The following is a 25,710-nucleotide window of genomic DNA, read 5'->3' as shown; positions in this document are numbered from 1 at the left end:
TGAATGATTGTCACTCTGGAGCATGTGGCGGTCATATGTCTGGGTATGCCACAGCTCAGAAGGTGTTGCGCGCTGGCTATTTCTGGCCGTCTATGTTTAAAGATTGTATCCTTGCCGTCAGAAAATGCCACAACTGTCAAGTGTTTGATCGAAAGATGCGCGCTCCACCTGCTCCTCTCCACCCTATAATTGCCGCTGGTCCATTCGCCAAATGGGGTATTGACTTTATTACTTGTAACCCTCACTCGGCCGGGGGGCATGCGTATATCATCCTCGCGGTTGATTATTTTACTAAGTGGGCCGAGGCGATGCCTACATTCGACGCAAGCGGCAAGACAGCTGCAGTTTTCGTATTCAATCATATCATAACTAGGTTTGGTGTCCCACAAGCAATCATTACTGACCATGGGAGCCATTTTCGAAACGTCATGATGACTGAGCTTACAAGCCAGCTTGGTTTGCGCCACGATAGCTCTACTCCTTATTATCCGCAAGCCAACGGTTTGGTTGAGTCAATCAACAAAGTTCTAGTCATCATGATTCGACGGATCATTGGTATCCATCGAACGAATTGGCATAACATGTTATTTTCGGCGCTATGGGCATATCGAACTTCAGTGAAAAATTCAACAGGTTTCACCCCTTTCCAGCTAGTTTATGGCTTAGAAGCTGTGTTACCTATTGAATGCGAAATCCCATCACTTCAAATGGCTGTCGAATTACTTCCAGCTACTTCCGAAGAGGAGAAACGGTTATTATACTTGGCTAAATTAGATGAGACTCGACGTGACGCTACTTTAGCTATCGAGACTCACGCAAAACGAATGAAAGCTCAGTATGATAAAAATGTAACCCCTCGAAGTTTTTCGGAAGGAGACCTAGTACTATTATATGATCAAGCTAACGATAAGCTAGGTGCCGGAAAATTCGTTCCCATGTGGCATGGGCCCTACATTGTAAAGCGAAAGCTAGCAAAAGGGGCTTATGAGCTAGTTGATTTTGATGGGGACTCTTTGGGCAAACCCAGAAATGGACTTTACCTAAAGAGGTATTATGCTTAAAATGATGGGTATGGAGAAATTTTTAGATAGGTTAGATTTTCTTTCTAGCTAGCAAGTGTGTTAGTTTAGTCAGTGTGCTTAGTTTAGCGAGTGTGGTTTTAGTCATTATTCTGGCTTATCTTGGTTTTACTCTTGATATTGTAGATGTCGACGCCTCTCCAAACATACATTGGATTTGCTGATGGTGCTTGTCGTAGTACACGAAATATCTCTTCCGCAGCTTGGGTTATCTATTCACCCTCTGACGAGTTAGTTTCTATGCATGGGGTAAGCCTCGGTCAAACAACGAATAACATTGCAGAATACAGTGCAGTGGTTGAATTATTATCCGAATCTATTTCATTTGGAATTCGACGTTTGATAGTGAGGTTAGATTCTGAACTTGTTGTATTACAGCTTAATAGAGTTTATGCCATTAGAAATCCTGTGTTGTTAAGGTTGTTTTTGAGAGTGCGTCTCTTGGAACGTGAATTTGATTACATTGAATATCAACATATTCCAAGGTCCCTGAATACATTAGCAGATGCAATTGCTTCTCGAGTGTTGGACAGACATTTATAATAATCATGCAAGTAAATTTAAAAACATTTCATCATACATGTTAAACAAGATAAGCCGGTAATAGTGATATATATAGATAGAAGTGTGTCCAAAAAATATATACATCGTCTTCGATCATAGGTTGAAAACACCTTATGATCGGCAAAATGATAGTACAAAAAGTCAAAAATGTCACATGTGACTACAAAAAGTGACTAGTCAATCACTGGTGGTGCTCTCTGTACGACACCACTGCGCGGGCTACCTTACGCAAAAATCTCCTAAACGGTCCAGGGACCGCGACTACAAAACGCTGAAGCCTGATAGGAATGTCATCCATAGTAGTCTCAGGTATGTCTGCCGTGAGACGATCTAGGTCATGCTCCAACTCAGCTAGTACGTCTGCAGCCGCGTCCTGTGGGGCCGGTACCGGTGCAGCTGGATGTCGTCTATCATAAGGCCGGAGATTGGCTGGACGCTGTGGACCAACATCTGCATTTTGAAAATTTTACTGTTAGTTTGAGACGATATATATGAAAAATAAAAAATACATAATTAGAAAACTTGTGAAAATAAAAGTACCTCTGTCGTCCCATTGTTCTCCCTGTGGAAGAACCATGTCCGGATCACCTCTGAAATCCATTCCGGCATACGGAAAGTCCTGTATCACAAAAAGCTGGCCCTCTAACCAGTCAAAGTAACTGTCTGAGAATCGAACCACTACCGCGCCCTCGTCAGGATGCCGGGCCATCACCGTAACCCATCGTATCAGCTTTGGCTCCCGAGGACCCAAGTCATCAACAGTGAGTTGCTGAGGGATCAGCATTGGAACTCTCTCCAAGGCAAAGCTCACGACTATAGGCCCATATCCAAAAGTCTTTAGTCGTCCGTTCTTTGCCTTGGTCAGTTGGCTCTTCATATGAGCCGACACAGCTTCACACCAGTTGAAGATGGTGCCTTGGTAACAGTCAATTGCCATCCGCATTTGGGATCCGGAAGCAATGTGCAAAGCGGCCGCGCCGCAAATTCTGGTGACCGTGAACGCAATGACCTTGAGTTCAGGCAGAGTGATGTGTTTTATCTCTACGCCTTTTTTATGGCGAGTCCCAGGTCTGCACCACTCCTCGCGGAGATAATCAAGGGATTGGCCACCCGGCCTGGTCCCCGCAAGATTGAGTTGCTCACCTCTGTTTGGCAAGCCAGTAAGAAAGTATACATCCGAGGGCTCTATCTCGAGCTGGTGCCCTCCTATGTAAAATCATTGATCTTGAACGTTCCATCGCTCAACCAGCCATTCCAAGAATCTTACCTGGCCCCTCATGCCCGGTATGGTCCAATATTTGTATAACCCGCATGTTCTTAGGGCATCCAGAGAAGGTTGGTGGTTTATTGCAGCTTCATCTTCCTCTACATGCTCTCTCTCTCTCTCCAGTCTAACATGATTAATGCCCTGCATATCAAAAAAGACAATTAGAAATTGATTTGAAGTTTTTTGGTGGTTTTTTGAGGGAGTTGGGGTTTTCAAATGCGCACTTCTCGGAAGACGCACCCCAGCTTTGTAGCACAGGGCGTCCGGACGCAGCTGGCCTGAAGGTAGGCTGCGTCCCCCGACCATTTTCCCGTGTGAGAAAAAGTCGGGGGACGCAGGTCACCCGAAGGGCACCTGCGTCCGCCGAGAGGCGCATTATGAAACCAAAACCCCCCCAAAAAATGAAACTAAGACCTAAAACTTAATTCTAAACGGATAGAAATGCAGAGTAGGATGTGTAAAATACCTGGATGAAGCGGCGTTCGATTCCGACGGTCAGATTTTCCGCAGCAACCACGGGAAGTTTCTTGTCAAAAGCTCCCTTTTCAACCTCCAAAGTCAAACGGTAAAAATGACATGGTAAAAGGTCTTTTTATAGGTTTTTTGGGTGAATGAGTTCATTTTTTACCATGAAAAGATGTTTTTCGACGTATTTTTGCCTATTTTAAACAGGTATGAGTAATGTGTCGCTTTTGTGCAGGACAAAGGGATTTTGAGAGAAATTGTAATTTTCACAAATAAAAATATCAGAGTCATCTTTTAAGCCCTTTTCTGACTCCTAAAACATGAAAAGATCGCCGAGTGTTTCTTTTACGCTCGTTAAAACGGAATTAAAAGACGGTCCCCTTTTAGCTCTTTTCTGACCGTAAAATCAGGAAAAGATTGCCGGGTTTTTGTCGTTTCAAACTCGATAAGGAAATAAAACGACGTGTCTTTGATCGCTTTTTACTTTTCAGGTCGACGACACTATCATGAAAGTACTCCTTGGTCGCAAGATCAAGCGGTTCCCCCAGGTATTATTTTATACTTTTTCGGGCTTGAGGGACACAAACTTACGAAAAAGTTCAACGTGGAGTTTCCTTAAGTTTTTCAGACTCTCTAAAAATGAAAAACTCCGAGTTTCTCCTATACTGGGCTCGTTAAACTTTTACAGTAAAGGACCTGTTCAATTACAAACAGGAACGAACCACTCCTTCCTAGGGTTCGAATTTAAACTAGGTTGGACTCGTCCGAAAGATGAGCTTATAACCAAGCATATGTTATCCTCCTCAAGCTTGTTAAAAATAAAGAGGTACTTGCCAGAAATGGTGGGGAAAAAGAGAGAAGAATGAACCTATTTGTCACCTTTTGTCTCAAACGAAACTTTATTACCACTCTTGAACACGACACTTTTGCATTTCACCTGGGTTGGGAAATCTTTTACCTCACAGTTGACCAAATCACTTTGAAAATCTTTAACCGGGTTCAGGGATTAACTTTGAGTTATTCGTCACCAAACCATCTGTCGTGTCGTTATGTGTTCAAGAGGTCTGCAAGCAAAACTTTCATCTGCAAAATACTTATCATCCATTTGACCATCCCTGATTCAGTCCTTACAGCAACATTTCTTCAACTTGAACAATGATTTCGTGTTGCAGGCTTGCCTGCAACGAGTCGCTTTCTATCGACATCGACACATTATCTAGAAAGATGACTTAGGAATCGACAGTACCTTGAAGTCTGCATGCATCAATGGCAGGTTTCTCGCCTTTGACGACAGTTTACATCATTGACTTTCGATCAAAGGATTCCGTGAAGTGTTCGACATCAAAACATCTATTCACATTTCACGGGTTGTGCTTGGTACTTTGAGAACCATTGACATTACTGGTGGTCTCTCTCACGCTTGTTAACAGTTCACATCATCGACTAGTAATCAAGTGGTTTCTAACATGTTCGACATCAAATCATTTAATCACATGTTTAGAATCGTACCAATTCGGGAAGTAGAAGTGAAGACCCTGGATCTAGTTTCTACCATCCAGGCTGCGAGGAGTTTTGTATTCATTATCTATGTGGACTAATCATAAACAGATGGCTGCGCCCATACTGTGTCTACAAAAGTCTATAAAATGATGTACTGCAAGATCATTCCTGTATCAGAGTAGTTAGTCCATTAGTTAAAGTTTTGAATCTGAGTATGGGAATGCCTACCTCAGTGATGATATAATCTTATACATGTATTTTGTGTTGAAAATTGCAGGTTCCAACCAGGTTATCCACAAGTCAATCCTTGAAATGATAAAGCGCTTCACCCTTCCTAGAATTACAAAACCCTATTCTATTCCAGGCTTCGCACTTTAGGGGGCAATCTGTTACACTAAAAAATGTCACCTTGACTACTTACAGTTAGTATGGCTCAAATCAACAGTCATGCTACCCTCTTAGGCAAGTCTTATGCCTCTGTTATCCATCTCAAACTCAAAGAAGAGAGAAAGTCTTGCAAAAACTATGTTTATCTCTGGGGTCACAGGTTCTCTCTAGCCTTACCTGCGGGGACGCTGACCATGTTCACAAAAACTGCGTCCATGGACGCTCTGTATATTAAAGGACAGGTGCGTCCTTCTGTAAAAGGAAAAATGCGCGAGTTTCATCTTAAAAAAGTTACTTGTGGTTACTTCTAGAACATTCTAGAGGTCGGTTTGATGAAATGGATGCGCCTCCAGTTGGTTCATGTATCTCTATTAAGAGGGAACTTATCCCATCAATAAAGGAGCTATCCCACCCATAGAGGGGGATGATCCCATTGATGGTGGATCTGAATAACCTCTTTACAGCACTATAAATAAAGGCATTGAGCCAGAAGGAGAGGAGGTTGGAGCTATACATTTTCTTTGGGTAAATGCTGCAGGATTTAGGTCTTCCATTAGAACCTTTGTGAGGAGAGATTGTCTTTACATGATTCTACTTGGAAGAGGGTGAGCTTTGTCAAAGTAGAGGAAAACACTTGATGGACCCTGGGAGGAACTTGCACAACACCAAGGCCAGGTTGTAAGAGTTTCTTTGTTTCGTTATTAATACAAACTGGTTTATTTTTCTCAATAGCTTGTGTTAATGAGTTATTTCATGTGTTCCTTGGTCTTCATGTTGAATGTATGTTTTATTATATGAAATACAAGTGCGCGGTAATTGTTTGATTGTTTGTGGTTGCAGGAATTGACTTGAAGGAGGAGCTCATCCGGATCGGCAAGGACGGACTACAACAACAGCGTTTTGGAATAAGGTAAGCCTAAACACTCGTACTTTTCATGTTGTAAAAGGTATATTTAGAGAAAGATTACTCCATTTTGTCTTGTTTGTCGCTAGAGAGTTTAGACTCCTAGGGAGGTCAGTTGTGTCAGCCCAAATGACTTTTTCCGCCACGACATATACATGGACAGTTCCAGCTCTCAAAAAAGCTAAACTCATCAGAAAAATGAACATGCGTTTAAGAGCTGAAAACAAAGCTTTAAGGAGAGAGGTTGCAGATTTAAAAGCACAGCTAGGTTAACTGGCTGCTTATGGATGGTGAGAAAGGTCATGTTCTAAGTTTTGTAAAATTTTGCTTAGTTCCTTATTTTGAAGGCATGTAGACCCTGCTATACATATCCAAGGTGAAAAGGAGTTTTGCAATCAGGTGGCAGAGCAGTAAAAATATCAAGGGAAATGGAAATTGTTTAAAACAGTTTCGTAGCGCGCTACGAAATTGCGAAACTGTTGTAGGTGTTGTTTTTAAAACGCAGGCAAACAGTTTGAAAGAAGAATCAGAAATTTGCAAAGGGAACACCTCAGTGACATGAAAGGGATCAAAGGAAGCTGCTACAGCCATTCAACATATGCCAGGTGTACCTTTTTGTAAAGGTGAAATATTTTGTCTTAAGTTAAAGCTTTGATAAAGGTACTTTATTACCGGTTGTTATGGTTTTGGAAGGAGATGCATACGAAGAATTTTGGCTTATACACCTGTTCAATCAACAAAGCTTCCAGCACATTTGGGAATATGGTGATGCTCATTATTTTTGGGGTATTAAAGAGCTGGGAACATGCTGCTTAATTTTTGAAGAATGGTGGGAGACAAGGACCGGAAAAACAGGGGTTTTATCCTTATGATTAATGAACCATCAGCGCACTCAGTATCCAAAGCTAGCTTGTTCATTGCATCCTTCTCTCAGCTATCTCGGCCAAGCTTTAAGGAGACAGGTGTCAAGGATCAAGAAAGAATCATGCTACGAGGAGAACATAATCAGAGTTTTAGTTTAGTTAGGACTCTTTGTAATTACAGCTCAACACTTAATGTATTTAATGAGTTAGTTAAATGGTATATAGGGGTAATTAGTAGCAGTCATCGAGCTCCCCTCATGCTGGAGGAGGAAGCTCAAATTAGTTAAGGGTGTATCTCTATATATAGATCAAACTTTGATGTAATGAGGGTTGGATGTTTTTGAGAAATAGAGTTTATTTTGGCTTATGTAAGAACTTGTTTTCAGTAATACAAATGATTGCTTTTTCTTCTCAGGATTCATACATTGTTTCAGATGCTCAAGATATATGTGGTTTTGTTTTATCCTTTATGTTTTACAGCTTTATAGATACACAATCACTCAGAATTCACTCTGTTGCTCTGATTTCCTGTGTGTATTTGTAAGTTGAGGTTTATTTGAGAGGTGTCTTGAGTGTTTAAACATTACATGCCCTGACTTCTATGAATGAGTGGTTTTATAGTTTGCTGAAATGATGATTAACTCCATGAGCCCAATGGAAATCTTTGTAAGGTCTGTCCAGCCAATTTATATGTTAAATTTACTTTGCAAGAGTTAGCCATCTCATCAATATTTAAGATCAATAACCCTTTGAGAGATCCCTCTCAGGCTAAGGAGGCTAAGCCTTAGTCAAAAGTCTGGTTTGAAATAGTTACACAAAGTCTAACTGATTGGTAGCCTTCAATGCTTGATTTTGTGATAACAGAATTTATCTAAATGGTTTAGCACCTTCCTCAAGAAGAATGGCATGTTGGATAATATCCCCTTTATAAGCTTTCAAACTATTGTAGTTCCATACAAATGTCTATATTCTCTCTCACCAAGTCCTTTGTTATTCACATGTTCCTTCTTGAATTTTTCTTTCCTACTATGATGATTTTTGAAATCTTATTTGACTTAATGTTTATTTCAATACAACCATTAGGGTTTCCGAAATCCTTCTTTTTTTTATATGTATCTTGTTTATCAAATACTCTTTCTAATGGAAGAAGTCCTTTCAAAAATTTATTACCTTGAAACTTCTCAATTTTCTCCATCTCAAGGTTTCCATCACCCACATCCCTCTAATCAACTATATATTTAGCAAATAATTGTAAGTTATTGATGAATCTAATTATTTTAGCATCATCATGGAGCACTTGCTAACATTCTATGTTGTTAAGGACTAAAGGTCTAAAAATAACTTCCATATTAAATTCCCCTAATATTGTGATAACACTTGTTTGAAGGGTAGAAGTGGTAATAGACAAGGAACCAACATGTAAATTTTTCTCTCCTAGGATAATGCTAATGAAAAAAACATCAAATAAATCAAATAATGTCCAAGATAGCTTGTACATATCATTTCAATATATTTATTTTCTAACCCAAATTTCATTCTTTACTTGATTAACCACAAGGTTAGATTAACCACCACCAACACTTTAATTCCCACGTCTCTTTCCAACTCAATAAAAATCAAGAGAGCTTCATATTCAACCACAAACAGCTTGAGATATCCCTTCATGGAGAGGTGAAAACAATGCCAACACCAACATCTAATCTAAATTTTCCTCCATCAAAGTGCATACTCAAAAAAATTCTATCTACTCTCTCACTCGAGGCCAATGAGTGTGCAAGAAAAAATGATTGCAAACTTCACCCTCCTCTAGACACACTAGTTGGTCATTGGTTCTTTGAGATATTCTATGTTATATTTTCTTGGAATCACTTTATATAATGTAACAAATAAAATGTTATGTCCCTATAATACTAGTGTATTCCCTTATTATTATTGTCATTGTAGCCCCTTATTGTTATTTTTGTGCCCATTTTGTCCCCATATTGTTATTATTGTGCTCCATAGAAGCCCACTATTTTTATTGTTGTGCCCTTACATTATTATTTTTATGTCGAATTTGACTATATTGTGACCCCTTAGACTCCTGTATATAGAAAGGAGGTCTTGTCATTTGTATCATCCAAGAATTGTTCAATTGTGTAATGTAAAGGAGGTTTCCCCCCCGAAGAGGCTGATTTTGAAGTCGTTGATCTATCTTTTTTTCTATTTTGTGATCTGCTTGCATAACAATTGGTATCAAAGCTTCAAGTTCTAGGGTTTCGCTACTTCAAACAAGTCACTGTGGAATTTTAGCTTTTTCTATGGCGTTTTAGAATCTAAACATAAAACCCAATTGAGCCGAAATCTTAATGAACCTAGAGTATGAATTTCAGATGTTTTCTCGTTATATTTTTTGAGATATGATCCAAGGAAGTTATGGTTTTTGCAGGCTCTCGAATTATATCTAAAACAAGTGACTTGGGGAAAATAGTCATAACTTTCTCTTTGAGCATCAGATTGAAATTTTGTAAAAAGGTACATAAATAAGACATACATTAGTTTTTTTTGTATCGGTTTCAGGTCCAAAGGTCAAAACAGTGACACGTGGCACTTCTTACATGTTCACTCTACTGAACTAATCTATAATCTAGTCATCATGGGAGATTTAGAATGAATCTTTCTTGGAGAATCCAACCTTGATCAAAATTGTGGGGTTGGTACGAGGACTCAGAGGGATACCACAGGAAAAAAAATTAGACCTTGGAGATCCGATTATAGAGATACAATATATTCAATATCAATTCCTACAAAGGAAAAAAAGGTGTGTAGTCTTTTTAAAATTTTGCATAAGTTTGGTTTGAAAATTAGTTTGAAGGAATTCAAAGGACATAGTGAAGCATAATTATCATTAATTGATGCCCCAAAGAAAGAAAATGGAAACGTCTAGTAAGCAACCTAAAAGCTCTATCATGACTCATGAAGAAGAGGAATAAATGAAACATGATATATCAAAATTACGAGGCGAAGTGCAACAAATTTCACTCTCACAAAAAATAACAAAAGCTAAGAAGGATGGTTTAAAGAAAGGCGTGGAAATCAAGATGGATGTTTTAAAGAATGGCATGGAAACTAAGATGGATGGTTTAAAAGTAAACATTGAGTATTTCAAGAAAGACATGGAATGTTTGAAAGGAGGTTTGGAAAAGTTGCTACAAGAAATGCTTCCTAATGGAGAAAAGGTAGTGGAGGAAACTCATGAGAGAACAAAAGAATGTTAGTCAAGATTTCATAGACTCTAATGTTGGATTGAAGACCCACCATGTTCCAAAGATTGATATGAGGAAGGTTGATGGCAAGGATCCCGTAACATGGATACTATAGATGAAGCAATATTTCAATCTCCATAACGTGAAAAACACACAAAAGGTACACATTGTGACTTTATATTTGGAACCCAATCAGTTTGTATGGTATCAATGGATTTTCTCTCGTAAACAAATTGTCACTTGTCCAAATTTTACATAAGAAATGATAGCACATTATGAGGATACAAAACGAAACACTGTTTTTAGCCAATTGATAAATCTCAAACAAAAAGGTTCAATGGTGGAGCACATTAAGGACTTCCAAATATTGAATATAAGGGTAAAAGATATTCCAGAGGAGCATAGGATTGATGTGTTCATAGGGACATTAAAGAATAACATCCAACATGAGGTTCACCTTTGGGAACCTGATTCATTGGAGAAGAGCATTCAGGTTGTCAAGAAAAATTGAAAGCAACATTATGGCAACAAGGAAGCCTACCAATCACAACTATAACCATGGAAGTGTTTTTTCCCATAACCTTCCACAACCTACAAGGTTGACACCACAACAATTGGAAGAAAAAAGAGAAAAATGGATTTGTTACACTTGTGATAGAAAATACACTCAAGGTCATAAGTGTACTGAGAATAAATTATTTTACATAGATTGTGAAGAGGAAGAAGAAAAGGAACAAGAAACATCAAAAGAAGAGGATACACGCTAGGAACAAAGCCTAGAGAAAGAAGAAATGAATTCAACCATATCTTTAATGCATTGGCCGGAATAACCACTCCTCAAACTATCAATATATAAGGACATATCAAGAAGAAAAAGGTAATAGTGTTGATTGATTCAGGCAATACCCATAATTTTATTCATTGTAAGATAGCGAAGGAATTGAATTTCTTCCTATATCTATCACTAGAGTGTCAAGTGATGGCTGCAAATGGAAGAACCATAAATTTCTTTACAAAGTGTCATAATATCAATCTATCCATGGGAGAATATGTGTTGAATAGTCCAATGCTTTACATTCCAATGGGTGGTGTTGATGTTGTACTAGGAGTCCAATGGCTACAATCTTTGGGTACGATAGCTTTTAATTTTCAAGAACTTTTCTTGAATTTTTTTTCAGAAGGAAAGGAGGTTGAATTAAGGGGTATCGCAGGGGTATCTAAATAAAGAACAACGTGGCGTAATTTCATAATTATGTTCACTAGAGGTTCCCATGTCGAAATCATCTATTTCCCCATAGCTCCAAAAATTCTTGGACAATCATTCTAAGGTATTTGAGACTCCCAAAGGCCTCCCGAATATTCGTGATAATAATTTTGCTATTCATTTGATTCCAAGAAGTGTTCCTGCAAACATCAGGCATTACAGCTATCCCTATGCCCAAAAGAGTGAAATTGAACGTATGGTTGCAGAAATGCTAGAGGTTGGTATAATTCAAACTAGTCAAAGTTCTTTCTCTACTCCAGTAGTATTGGTGCACAAGAAGGATGGATCAATCCGCATGGCTCCATATTATAGGGAGCTCAACAAGCTCACTATTAAAGATAAAATTCACATTCATGTCATTGATGAATTATTGGATGAATTTCATGGAGCAATTTACTTCACTAAGTTGGACCTTCGTTCAAGATATCATCAAATTAGAATGAAGAATGAAGACATTCCAAAAACAACATATAGAACTCATGAGGGTCATTATGAATTTTTGGTCATGCCTTTTGGCCTCACCAATGCACCTTCTACATTTCAAGGTTTGTTGAATTCCATTTTCAAACCCTTCCTTGGAAAATTTGTGTTAGTACTTTTTGATGATATACTAATCTACAGAAAGTCTTGGAAGGATTATGTTCAACATGTTGATAGAGTGCTCAAACTATTGGAGGAGAAAAAATTATATTCAAAAACCTCCAAATGTTTCTTTGGAGTACAAGAGGTGGAATATTTGGGTCATATTGTATCTCATGAAGGTATTAAGGTAGACCCTAGCAAAATTAAAACCATTAAGGAATGGAAAATCCCCACATCCATAAAGAATCTACGAGAATTTCTCGGGTTGACAATGTATTATTGCAAGTTTGTTAAGAATTATGGGAGAATATCAGCACCTCTAACAACATTACTGAAGAAAGATGCATTTTCTTAGACTCTAGAAGCAATGAAAGCTTTTGAACATCTTAAAGAGGAAATGTGCCAAGCACCGGTCTTAGCTACGCCAGACTTCACAAAAAGCTTTATTATGGAATGTGATGCCTCGGGAAATGGAATTGGTGTTGTTTTAATGCAAGAAGAAAGACCCATTTCTATTGAAAGTTGTTCAATCAAAGTAAAATATTTACCCAAAGCTATTTATGAAAAGGAAATGTTGGCACTACTACATGCACTTAATAAATGACGACCTTACCTAATGGGAAGACACATCAAGGTAAAACCGATCATGATAGTCTTAAATAATTTTTAGAACAAAGATTATCTTCAGAAGAGCAACAAAAATGGGTCACAAAGATGTTCGTTTATGACTTTGAAATCATCTACAAAAAAGGGAAGAAAAATTTTGTTGTAGATGAACTCTAAGAAAGGATGAGGATTTGGAAGCATTGCTTTGCACCATTTCTATTATCCAACCAAATTGGATAGACAAAGCAAGGGATGAATAGAAGAATGATGAAGAAGTGTGGTAACTCATTCAAAAGTTACAACAAGACCCCAATACATCTGATACATTTAGCTAGAAAAACGATTCGTTATGGTACAAATACCTCTTATACCTCTGTAAGGATTCCCAAATCAAATAAAAGATTCTTATGGAATTGCACACCTTGCCCTTAGGAGGGCGCTCATGATTTTTAAAAACTTACCACAGGGTTAAAAAGGATTTCTTTTGGGATGGCCTTAAATCTAATATTCAAAATTTGGGGGCGGAATATTTGGTTTTCCAACAAAATAAAGTTGAAACAATTAAGACTCCAGGTCTGTTACAACCTTTATCCATTCCAAGTCAACGTTGGGAGGAGGTTTCAATGGATTTTATCATAGGTTTACCCAAGTCCGATGGAAAGAGTGTCATCATGGTGGTAGTTGATAGAATTACCAAGTATGCACACTTTTGTGCAGTATCTCATCCCTTTAAAGCATGTACAGTTGCTACTGCATTTATGGAAACAATTCAAAAGCTACATGGAAACCCAAATATTAGTGTAAGTAACAAAGATCCCATTTTCACTGGAATTTTTTGGACATAATTATTTTCTTTTCTGGGTACTCAATTAGCTCATAGCTCATCTTATCATCCTCAATCTGATGGGAAAAATGAGATAGTGAACAAATGTTTGGAAGGATATCTTCATTGCTTTGTATTTGATAAAAAGACACAATGGGTAAAATGGTTGCCTCTAGCTGAATGGTGGTATAACACTTCCTTCCATACTGTAGCAAAAATGACCCCATTTATGGCACTTTATGGATATCATCCACTGTCCATCACATTATATTTAAGAGAAAATTCTAAGGTTCAAGTAGTTGAAAATCACATCGAGCATCAACAACAAGTTCTCCAAATCTTAAAGGATAGCCTCATTTTGGTACTGAATAGAATGAAACAACAAGGATATCAACATCGCACAAAAGAAGTTTTGATGTAGGGATTGGGTATTTCTATGACTACAACCATACAAACAAATGTTCCTCAAGCAAGCTAAGAAGGATAATAAATTATCACCAAATTATTATGGTCCGTACAAGGTGTTGCAAAAGATTAGTACTATGGCATACAAATTGGATCTTCCTATAGCTTCCCGAGTGCAACCAGATTTCCATGTTTCATGCTTAAAGAGGGTTATAGGTGACAAGCTCCCAGTTCAAATGATATTGCCAGAACTTGATGAGGTAGGAAAAATCATATTGGAACCTGAAGAAGTCACAGAAACAAGAACTCGAGAACTATGAAATCGATCAATTTTAGAGTATCTCATCAAGTGGAAGAACTTACTCAGTGAATATTCCACATGGGAGGATGAGAATTTTATACAAAAGCATCCAGAACTACTGAAGCGTTGAAGACAACACTTTTCTGAAGGAGAGGGGCATGTTAGGTCCCTATAATACTAGTGTATTCCCTTATTATTATTGTCACTGTAGCCCCATATTGTTATTCTTGTGCCCTTATATTATTATTTTTATTTTGGCTTTGACTATATTGTGAACCCTTAGACTCCTATATATAGAAATGAGGTCTTGTCATTTGTATCATCCAAGAATTGTTCAATTGTGTAATGTAAAGGAGGTTGCCCCCTCAAAGAGGCTTGTTGGGCATGGAATCCCCCCAAGGCACATTTTGGGGCTTAAAGCCCATGTTTTGACCAAATCTTGTTGTAAAGCTCAGCGAATTGCGGGCGCGGGGCGCGAAAGTATGATAGAGTCATAGGGTTGTCCACCCTAGTCTTGTAATGTGATGTTGGCCTAACCATGGTCTGCGGACCATGGGGTTGTATAAATAGAGCGAGGCTCTAAACTGTAAAAGAAATCAACCAATAATGAAGGAATGAAGAAAATGAAGGCATAAGATTGAGTCTAAGTGTGTAAGTGTTTCTTTGGGTTGTAGGGTAGGAGAAGGCTCTACAGCTGAGTGCGTAGAGGCCTAGTAGTCCGCAACTGAGTGCGCAGGCCAGAGTCGAGTTTGTAACCGACTAAGGAATTAATAAAAAGAAGTTTGGTTATAATTTTGTATATATGTTCTTGGGTTAATACTTGCTTGATATAATATGTAATTATACAGTTTATTTACTGCGCGCATTTGTATTGATGATTTATGTTGTTAAATATAACTTAAAGCACTCAACGAACTAATATTGGACAATACAAGTAAGATCTTGGGTAATAACACAGAGCGCGGCATTCAGCCCTGAGTAAGGGTTGCGGGAAGGCTGAACATCAAGCAACAAGGTACGAGAAAGTGCGTGAGGCAAGCTGCGCACAGGGTCAAACCTCATACCAGTTGACCTCATCAGATATCTCCAGGGTGCGGAAACTTGGTTCTAGCACCCTCCCATAATACTTCGGGTGAGACATTAGTCCGTGTTCCACGGACTATTGCCGAAAGGGCCAGTAGTACCGAGATTTTCTTGGCCAATTAACTCTGAACCTGGGTCAAGCCCCAACAAGCCAAAAAGGTTGATTTTGAAGTCATTGATCTATCTTTTCTTCAATTTTTTGAGCTAGTTGCATAACATAAAACCTCACATGTTAGAATGATAACATAATATAAGTCCAATTGGATGTTATTCATCTAACCAGTAGTCCAATTTCTTAATAAGAACACACCCCAAACATCAAGACCATATATAGTCAGGGTGACCATCAAGAATGATACATTGAGGTATATAACTAAGTTCACATATAATTCCTTTAATATGCCACACATATAGATTTCCCTCAATTCCATACCACATATGGCCTCTAAGGTCAAGTGATCCTATGTCACAATTGATTCAAGACCTTGAGAGGCATGTCATTTGTTGATGCCCTAGAATAAATCATGTAGCTATGCAACAAGAAGTCATTAAATATCAAGGTTACAATGAAGAAAGAGTTATGACTACCATTTTGTCTCCCATGGTTCATGGACTATAAACCTGTTGAGAAACCCTCATTAATTTCATCTGTAAATAGTTTTTCCAATTTATATTTGTTAATAAAATTTGGCCAATTCCATTAAAGGACCTAACACTTTCAAGTTTGATATCACATGCATTAAGTCAATGATCATTCATGAAGTTTTACTCATTAATTATTTTTTTACATTTGACTCTTTGATGGCTCATATGTTTTGTCTTTCCTTAATATTTTTAGGAGTCCTTGGTGCAATTTGATTTACATGGCTTTGACGAGAAATAGGTTTCTCTTTGTTTATATGTGTTCCATTCCTTTTCCCTTAACTTCCTCCTTATTTCTTCCCATGGTGACACCTCTCCATACATTCTAGTTATTAAATCCACATCAATGTTGCGACCTTTGATTTGTCTCATTTTATTTTCATTAGTATTGACATTTTCCTTTCAACGGCATAAACATGATCATATTCATTATTCCAATCATATGTGTTATGTATTAAATAATATTTATTTACAAAATTCATATTTTTAAATTCAAGGGTGTAAACACTTGTTTTTATAGTCTATATGATTAATGGACATGCATTCTAATCACGAAAATATTGACAAGTCATATTCCAAGGAAATGTCTCATAATCAACCACATTATTAGGATTTAAAGACACAATGGGTAAAATGGTTGCCTCTGGCTAAATGGTTGTATAACACTTCCTTCCATACTGCAGCAAAAAGGACCCCATTTATGGCACTTTATGGATATCATCCACCGTCCATCACATTATATTAAAGAGAAAATTCTAAGGTTCAAGTAGTTGAAGATCACATCGAGCATCAACAACAAGTTCTCCAACTCTTAAAGGATAGCCTCATTTTGGCGCAGAATAGAATGAAACAATAGGCATATCAACATTGCGGCAAAAGAATTTTTGATGTAGGGACTGGGTATTTCTACGACTACAACCATACAAACAAATGTTCCTCAAGCAAGCTAAGAAGGATAATAAATTATCACCAAATTATTATGGTATGTACAAGGTATTGCAAAAGATTAGTACTATGGCATACAAATTGGAGCTTTCTATAGCTTCCTGAGTGGAACCAGTTTTCCATGTTTCATGCTTAAAGAAGGTTATAGGTGACAAGCTCCTAGTTCAAACAATATTCCCAGAACTTGATGAGGTAGAAAAAATCATATTGGAACTTGAAGCAGTCACAGAAACAAGAACTCGACAACTACGAAATCGATCAATTTCAGAGTATCTCATCAAGTGGAAGAACTTACTCGGTTAATATTCCACATGGGAGGATGAGAATTTTATACAGAAGCATCCAAAACTACTTAAGCATTGAGGACAACACTTTTATGAAGGAGAGGGACATGTTTGGTCCCTATAATACTAGTGTATTCCCTTATTATTATTGTCACTGTAGCCCCTTATTATTATTGTTGTACTCATGGTGTCCCCATATTGTTATTATTGTTCCCCATAGAAGCCCACTATTGTTATTGTTGTGCCCTTACATTATTATTGTTATGTCGGCTTTGACTATATTGTGACCCCTTAGACTCCTATATATAGAAAGGAGGCTTGTCATTTGTATCATCCAAGAATTGTTCAATTGTGTAATGTAAAGGAGGTTGCCCCCTCAAAGAGGCTTGTTGGGCATGGAATCCCCCCAAGGCACATTTTGGGGCTTAAAGCCAAAGTTTTGACCAAATCTTGTTGTAAATCTCCGCGAATTGCGGGTGCGGGGTGCAAAAGTATGATAGAGTCATAGGGTTGTCCGCCCTAGTCTTGTAATGTAATGTCGGCCTAACCATGGTCTGCGGACCATGGGGTTGTATAAATAGAGCGAGGCTCTAAGCTATAAAAGAAATCAATCAATAATGAAGGAATGAAGAAAATGAAGGCATAAAATTGAGTCTAAGTGTGTAAGTGTCTTTGGGTCGTAAGGTAGAAGAAGGCTCTGCAGCTGAGTGCGTAGAGGCCTAGTACTCCGCAGCTGAGTGCACGGACCCCTGCAACTGAGTGCGTAGGGCGAAGTCGAGTTTGTAACCGAGTAAGGAATTAATAAAGAGAAGTTTGGTTATAATTCTGTGTATATGTTCTTGGGTTAATACTTGCTTGATATAATATGCAATTATACGGTTTATTTACTGCGCACTTTGTATGAATGGTTTATACTGTTAAATATAACTTAAAGCACTCAACTAACTAATATTGGAAAATACAAGTAAGACCTTGGGTAATAACACAAAGCACGGCATTCAGCCCTGAGTAAGGGTTGCGGGAGGCCGAAAATCAAGCAACAAGGTACGGGAAAGTGCGTGAGGCAAGTTGCGCGTAGGGTCAAACTTCAGACCAGTTGACCTCATCAGACATCTCCAGGGTGCGGAAACCTGGTTCTAGCACCATCCCATACTACTTCGGGTGAGACCTAAGTCCACGCCCCGCGGACTGTTGCCGAAAGGGCCAGTAGTACCGAGATTTGTTTGGCCAATTAACTTTGAACCTAGGTCAGGCCCCAACAAGCCAAAATGGTTGATTTTGAAGTCATTGATCTATCTTTTCTTCTATTTTTTGAGCTAGTTTCATAACATAAAACCTCACATGTTAGAATGATAACATAATACAAGTCCAATTGGATGTTATCCATCTAACCATTAGTCCAATTTCTTAATAAGAACACACCCCAAACATCAAGACCATATATAGTCAGGGTGACCATCAAGAATGATACATTGAGGCATATAACTAAGTTCACATGTAATTCCTTTAATATGCCACACATATAGACTTCCCTCAATTTCATACCACATATGGCCTCTAAGGTCAAGTGATCCTACGTCACAATTGATTCAAGACCTTGAGAGGCATGCCATTTGTTGATGCCCTAGAATAAATCATGTAGCTATGCAACAAGAAGTCATTAAATATCAAGGTTACAATGAAGAAAGAGTTATGACTACCATTTTGTCTCCCATGGTTCATGGACTATAAACCTATTGAGAAACCCTCATTAATTTCATCCGCAAATAGTTTTTCCAATTTCTCTTTGTTAAGAAAATTTGGCCAATTCCATTAAAGGACCTAACACTTTCAAGTTTGATATCACATACATTAAGTCAATGATCATTCATGAAGTTTTACTCATTAATTAATTTTTTACATTTGACTCTTTGATGGCTCATATGTTTTGTCTTTCATTAATATTTTTAGGAGTGCTTGGTGCAATTTGATTTACATGGCTTTGACGAGAAATAGGTTTCTCTTTGTTTATATGTGTTCCATTCCTTTTCCCTTAACTTCTTCCTTATTTCTTCCCATGGTGACACCTCTCCATACATTCTAGTTATTAAATCCACATCAATGTTGCGACCTTTGATTTGTCTCATTTTATTTTCATTAGTATTGACATTTTCCTTTCAACGACATAAACATGATCATATTCATTATTCCAATCATATGTGTTATGTATAAAATAATATTTATTTACAAAATTCATATTTTTCAATTCAAGGGTGTAAACACTTGTTTTTATAGTCTATACGATTAATGGGCATGCATTCTCATCATGAAAATATTGACAAGTCCTATTCCAAGGAAATGTCTCATAATCAACCACATTATTAGGATTTAAAGACATAAGAATCCTTTTATTCTGAATTTGACTTTTATTATGATTTGGAGGGCCCCTATTTATTTCGCATCCACCATTCCCCTCTAAGTGGATATAAATTTTGTTGATCCCTTTCTAATTGTACCAATCCATTTTGCATGGTCATGTCTTGTTGGGTAAAACTAGTTCCCACTCATTTAATTAAATCACATAGTCTAGTGATGGGGTCAAGGGTGGACTTTGTTATGGTGATGGTTCTAGGTTTGGTTTATACTTTAATGGATGTTTTTGAAGAGTCTAAGGGATCTACCTTAGGAAAAAACATATTTTATTCAATCATACTAAGCCTAATATTATGTGAATTATAATAAGGTAGGCATGGCATCTTTCAATATCATGATAAATTTCGATCATATGAATTGGTATGGTGTAATAGGAGATCATCATTTGAGGGTCCAATCTTCTCAACTATATTATCAAGAAACTTCCTAAACCTATCATCAAATTCCTTTAATATTATTTCATTATCTTTCTTCTTCATTTCATGTAGAGCCAATAACATCCTACTATTCTAATAAACCCTTGTTTCATGAAGACACCATGTAAATATTTCCAACTTCTAATACTCCAAATGGTTAGAACCCCAAACCAAATGTTAGCATCTACTTTCAAAGATAGAGAAAAAAGTTTCAATAACATATCTTTAGGGTCTTAGGCAACACCAACTTCACCCACTACACCATGAGGTCTTTTCAAATGCTCCTCAATAGTAATTCCATTATTACCAAAAACCTTTGGAAGCTAATTCTTATATTTCTCAAGCATTTCATGAGGGGATCCTTGAATTCCTAACATGCCAAGAGCTCTATACATGTTCTCCACCCAAGAAGGTGGAACAACCATGATTTGTGAATCTTTGTTTTCAAAAAAGAATCTAAGTTATTAAACCATGTAATCAAGGTTTATATTATTTAAAAGTATGTTTTTTTTTACTCTTCTTCTAATACATCTCTCAAGTTCTAGACTTTGGTGAACAAGGCTTTGTGATGAAGTCCTATTAGAATATCTTGTGGACACAACCTCTCTCAATGGAGCCATGCAAATAAAAATGAATAGTATAAAGTGTTGGTTTGATATTCATGAAATATTTATGAGTCAAATAATTATAAACTCATAAAGAAATGTCTTTTCTCCCCAAAAATGACAATAAAACGTTATAACAAAAAATCTACCACCAATAAAGCGTAAAATCCCAAGCATAACGTGTTAGGTTGTATAAGGTAGGAAGGATAAAAATAGTCACCATAGTAACTCTTCTTCTTTCATTATGTTGGTTTGTCTATAACTCAAGGGGGGAGGTGGGTGTCCTAAAGAAAGTTAAACCAACGCGTTGTATAAAGTCCTAATAGAATACCTTGTAGAAATCATCTCACTTAATGGAGTCATGCAGATAAGCATGGAATATTTAAAGTGTTGGTTTAATATTCATAAAATATTTATGAGTAAAATAATTCTAAACCCAAAAAGAAATTATTATTATCCCCAACAATGGCATAAAAACATTACAGCAAAACCTACATTGCTAAAGTGTAAAATCCCAAGCACGAGGTGTTAGTTTGTATAACTTAGGAAGGCTACCCATTGTCACCACAATAAATATTCTTCTCTATTTAGGTTGGTGTCCCTAAATAAAGTCTATTGAATTTGTTTAAATGTGTCAATAAAGCATTTATGGACCAATGAGTTTGGTTAAGAATTTGGTTTAAGGTGTTTCCTATGAATTTGTGTATATATAGGTTTTAACAAAGTTCAAAGTTTGATGTAGGATAGTTTGTATAGATTTCTAGATGTTTATCAGATAAAGAAGTTTAATGATCTTATGTTGAAGTGATGTTTTGGATTTTATAATTAAACGGAAATAATTGAGCAAACATAGTTTAATAAAAATGTGAAAGTGTAATGTTTAAATATTCAATTTGGAAATGAATTTTTGTATTTACATTTAGACACAAAATAATAAAATATTTCAATGAAACTATAAAATGAAATCTTTATGAAATGATTTAAATGGTGATCTGAAATTGCAAATGTTAGACTCAAAACAATTTTGGAAATTTAATTTTGTACAATAATTAATCATTGAAAATAGCAACTAGTTGATCATAGAAAAGTATAAGCAATTTCCAAAATGTTATAATTATGTTCTTGTTTACTTAAGATGCAAGAATAAGTTTCCCATGCCAAGTGAAATTCTAAAAAATAAATTTCTAAACTGCCATGATGATACAATTTCATTAAATAACAAAAAAATTAGATTATTAATTCCTAGCAACGAAGTAAGTGGTTAAATCTAGTCTATGGTCAAAATTCAAAGATCCTAGTTCAATATGCTAGTTAGAAAAATAAATATATAAGACAAATTAAATGCTAAAAACACACTTACCTTGAGGAATAAAATGCGCTAGCTCAAGGAGTGTGATTAGAGGTAGAGAGGATACCCTATATTTATTGAGAGGGAAACCAGTGAAAGCTCTAGTGCATGAAAATTACAACTTATGTGAGTTGTGGTATAAGAGGATGGGTCACTTGCACTATAAAGTGTTGGGAAAAATACTGGGGGGGGAATTAGTATTTTAACTTTCAATTTTCATATACAGAATTTTGTACACTATTGTTCTTAAAGAAACATGTGTATGTACATGACTTCCAAGAAAGAAAACAACATATATCCTGATGATGAGCCACAGAGAATGGTTCAAAACGTTGATTCCAAAAATTTGTATGCGATGACTCCGGAAGACAACACCACACATAATATAGATCGCAGAAGCCTCAAATCAATAACATATATCCAATTTCTAATTTTTGATGTGTTCCATCAGATGATTATCTTTAACCATTGCATAAGTAAATAAATAACTTTCCAGTATGCAGTAAAGAATAGAAAAATCACAACACATAAGTAACATACGTAGAACATCCAAATTTGTTAGGCGGAAACCCACTGTGGGACAGAACCATCATTGTCATTGTCTTTGTCTTCTTTCTTATTATATAAACAAAAATCTTCTTACAATATTGTACTGGCACAAACTCTTACCAATACACAAGCACCCACTTGCAGGAGGTTACAACCTCCACTCATTCTCCAGCACCCACTGGAAGGGAGCTACAACTCTCTAAACTCATTTACTAACTCCTACCGGAAGAGAGCCATTACCCCCTTACAACTTGTAGGCCACCTTTCATCAAACTTTTACACTAGAACCACACCAATAATAAACCCAAACTAATATTCAAATTGAAATACTGAAACACAAACATGAATCACTAAATATATGCAAATCAACTGAATCTCTAAAGTATCAAACCGTTAAATGTAGAACCCAACCAGAACAAATAAACATCAGAATATGCATGCAACTGTTCTTAATAGAACCAACGTATATACGCGCTTCTTCTACATAAGACTTTTGTACAGATCTCAAATCAATGACTGCTAAAAACAATGTCAAAATGAATCACTGTGTTAATCACTGAAGTACTGGAAAATTTAATCGCAACAGATACCTCAATACTGTCTCATTGAAAATCCCGATCATAATTCAATACCATCACTAATCAATATACCAAGCCACAATTCAATTCACCCAATCAACACTTCCAATTATAGATCAAGACATAAATGACAAATACCAACAAATAGAGCATAATTCATTAACTATCATCATCAAGCAACACTAAAAACCCTAGTTCATGTACGTGACTTCCATAGAGAAAATCAACACATGTATGCAACTTCCATGCATAACACTCACGTATAGATCTCAATATACTGAAAAACATCACAGATTATATATGTGACTCACCATAAATAGGTTTGCATGTGTACGTGACTATTCAGAAGTAAAACAACATATAGATATTAAATCATTGAGACATACCTTCGTTGTAACCACAACTTACATGCCGCAACCTTCGCTATCATATATTTAGATAATTACATCATTGCACCCCATAGATCTATCATTATTAGTTATAGGCACAAATAAATCAGGAAAGTGTATTCATAATTCTTTTCTGAATTTTCAAATCTATCAAATCTGAATCATCTCCTTTCTCCCTGGTGCACACCTATTTCAGATCAAATCACACATGAATAATTCATTAACTTGCACACATAGCACTTTGATCTCGATCTCCTTATATATATTTATCCTTTTCCAATACCTAAGGTAAATCCCTTGGTAATGTCGTTATTCTTCTTTGAAGAAATTAAATAACCATTGTCTACTCCAATTACTATGGGCCAATACCATGGTAAAGACCCCTAGTATCTAGATTACCATGGTTCGGATTCTGTACGCAACTTTTACTTACAATACCTGTGTATGTATGCGATCCTTCTTCATAGGATTTGCTTATACTTTCTGAAAATTCACTTTTTCATCCATCTGTCACTGAATTTTCATTTATCTGTCCATATTCTCTATAGCATCTGTACCAATCTGCATGTTTTCCACAATCATCATATTATCACATTGTTGACGTCAAGTACATTTTTATCAAGTAGGTTTCCATCAAGGACAACATATTAGCCATAATGCCAACAATTTTCCCCTTTGGACTTGATGACAACCTCTTTTTTTGTTTGGTCACCACCTGTAAATACCTGCAAACATTAAGACTTCTCTCCAAACACCTCTTTGCAAACACTAAGCTTCTCTCCCCCTTTGACATCAAGGGCAAAGGGATGAACCGGGTTGAATGAAGGATTTTCCTTTTAGTGTTGATTATTGTAGGTATGATCTATTGAATCTAAGATATGCATACTAACCAACCTCACCTGTAGCATATTTTGACTTCTATGAAGATATTCAATGGAGTTCAAGACTTTATGAATCAACCAAATATGACCTTTCTTATGACCAATGACTCTATGCTCCCATGATTACATATATCACCCAATCACATTGAGTTTACATATTGGACCCATGTTTACATCAATGTCTCGAAATAATGGGATTACATACATGACGTGACTTTATCCCAATATCCCTTACATGACTGAATTTTACAATGATTTACAACATGGGTCTTTTCATGACCTTTACATCAAGATACAAATATGACATTTATAACCAAAAGCAAGAGCCTCAACAATGAGGTAGCAAGACCATGATAGTCATCAACAATCACCATGTAGCATATAGGAATCTATAGCATAACCATCTGATAGTAGCAACAACATCATCATAATAAACATGTAAGATAAAATCAATCTCTTCTCATCAAGTGCATCAAGGAGTATCATCAAGAAATAATATAACTTCATCATATGATCAAATATGCAATGTTTCCAAGCATTACCAACCAACTATAGCAGAGGCATAATATTTTTCAATGAATCTTTGTTAGTCCAATCATCTCCTTGACCTCAAGTCATCAAGGTTAGCATACTCTCTCCACATATAAGAAGAGACATAATCCTCAAGTAGCAATATCAAACACAATAGGCGTCATGTGCATGCATCAATAACATATGTGCAAACAAATAGAACCTTCAACATCACAAATCATAGAACTGATTGGAAGCATCATCAACCAATGTCCTCAGAGACCATAAAATATATTCAAGTGTTGGCAAAGATAGGACACCATTAACAACTTTACCAAGTGCAACTCAAGAAACATATAAGAATCATTCATGACTTTACCACATTCAATCCATGCAACATTGAGATAACATATGACATAATGATAAAAACATGTGTATTTTCGAGTAGAAAAGGAAATAGCACTGATAATAGCAACAATAACCATGAACTCATAAAAAAAAACCATCATGAAACAAGGAGTTCTCAAGAAAGCATAATGCCAACAATAAACCATGAGAAGCATAGCAGATGCTCCCCTTAAATATGTGCCAAATTTTCAGCATCAACTATGATCATATTATATCCATCTCATCAATCAGAAAATGTACCAAGGAACTATTCAAACAAAAAAAAAAATATTTATAAACTTATCATGAACCAACATCATACTAAGAAACATATGAGCATAACCAACAGACTGCAGAAAACCAATGTCAGAACCAGAATACCAAAAATGAAATGATGAAAGCATATATGAATCTCCCTCTAAATTT

This window comes from Pinus tabuliformis, chromosome 1_1 (assembly GCF_031772625.1).
Source record: "Pinus tabuliformis cultivar Carrire ecotype Pingquan chromosome 1_1, CPIR1, whole genome shotgun sequence".
Taxonomy (NCBI): Eukaryota; Viridiplantae; Streptophyta; class Pinopsida; order Pinales; family Pinaceae; genus Pinus; species Pinus tabuliformis.
This window is presented reverse-complemented; position numbering follows the sequence as displayed.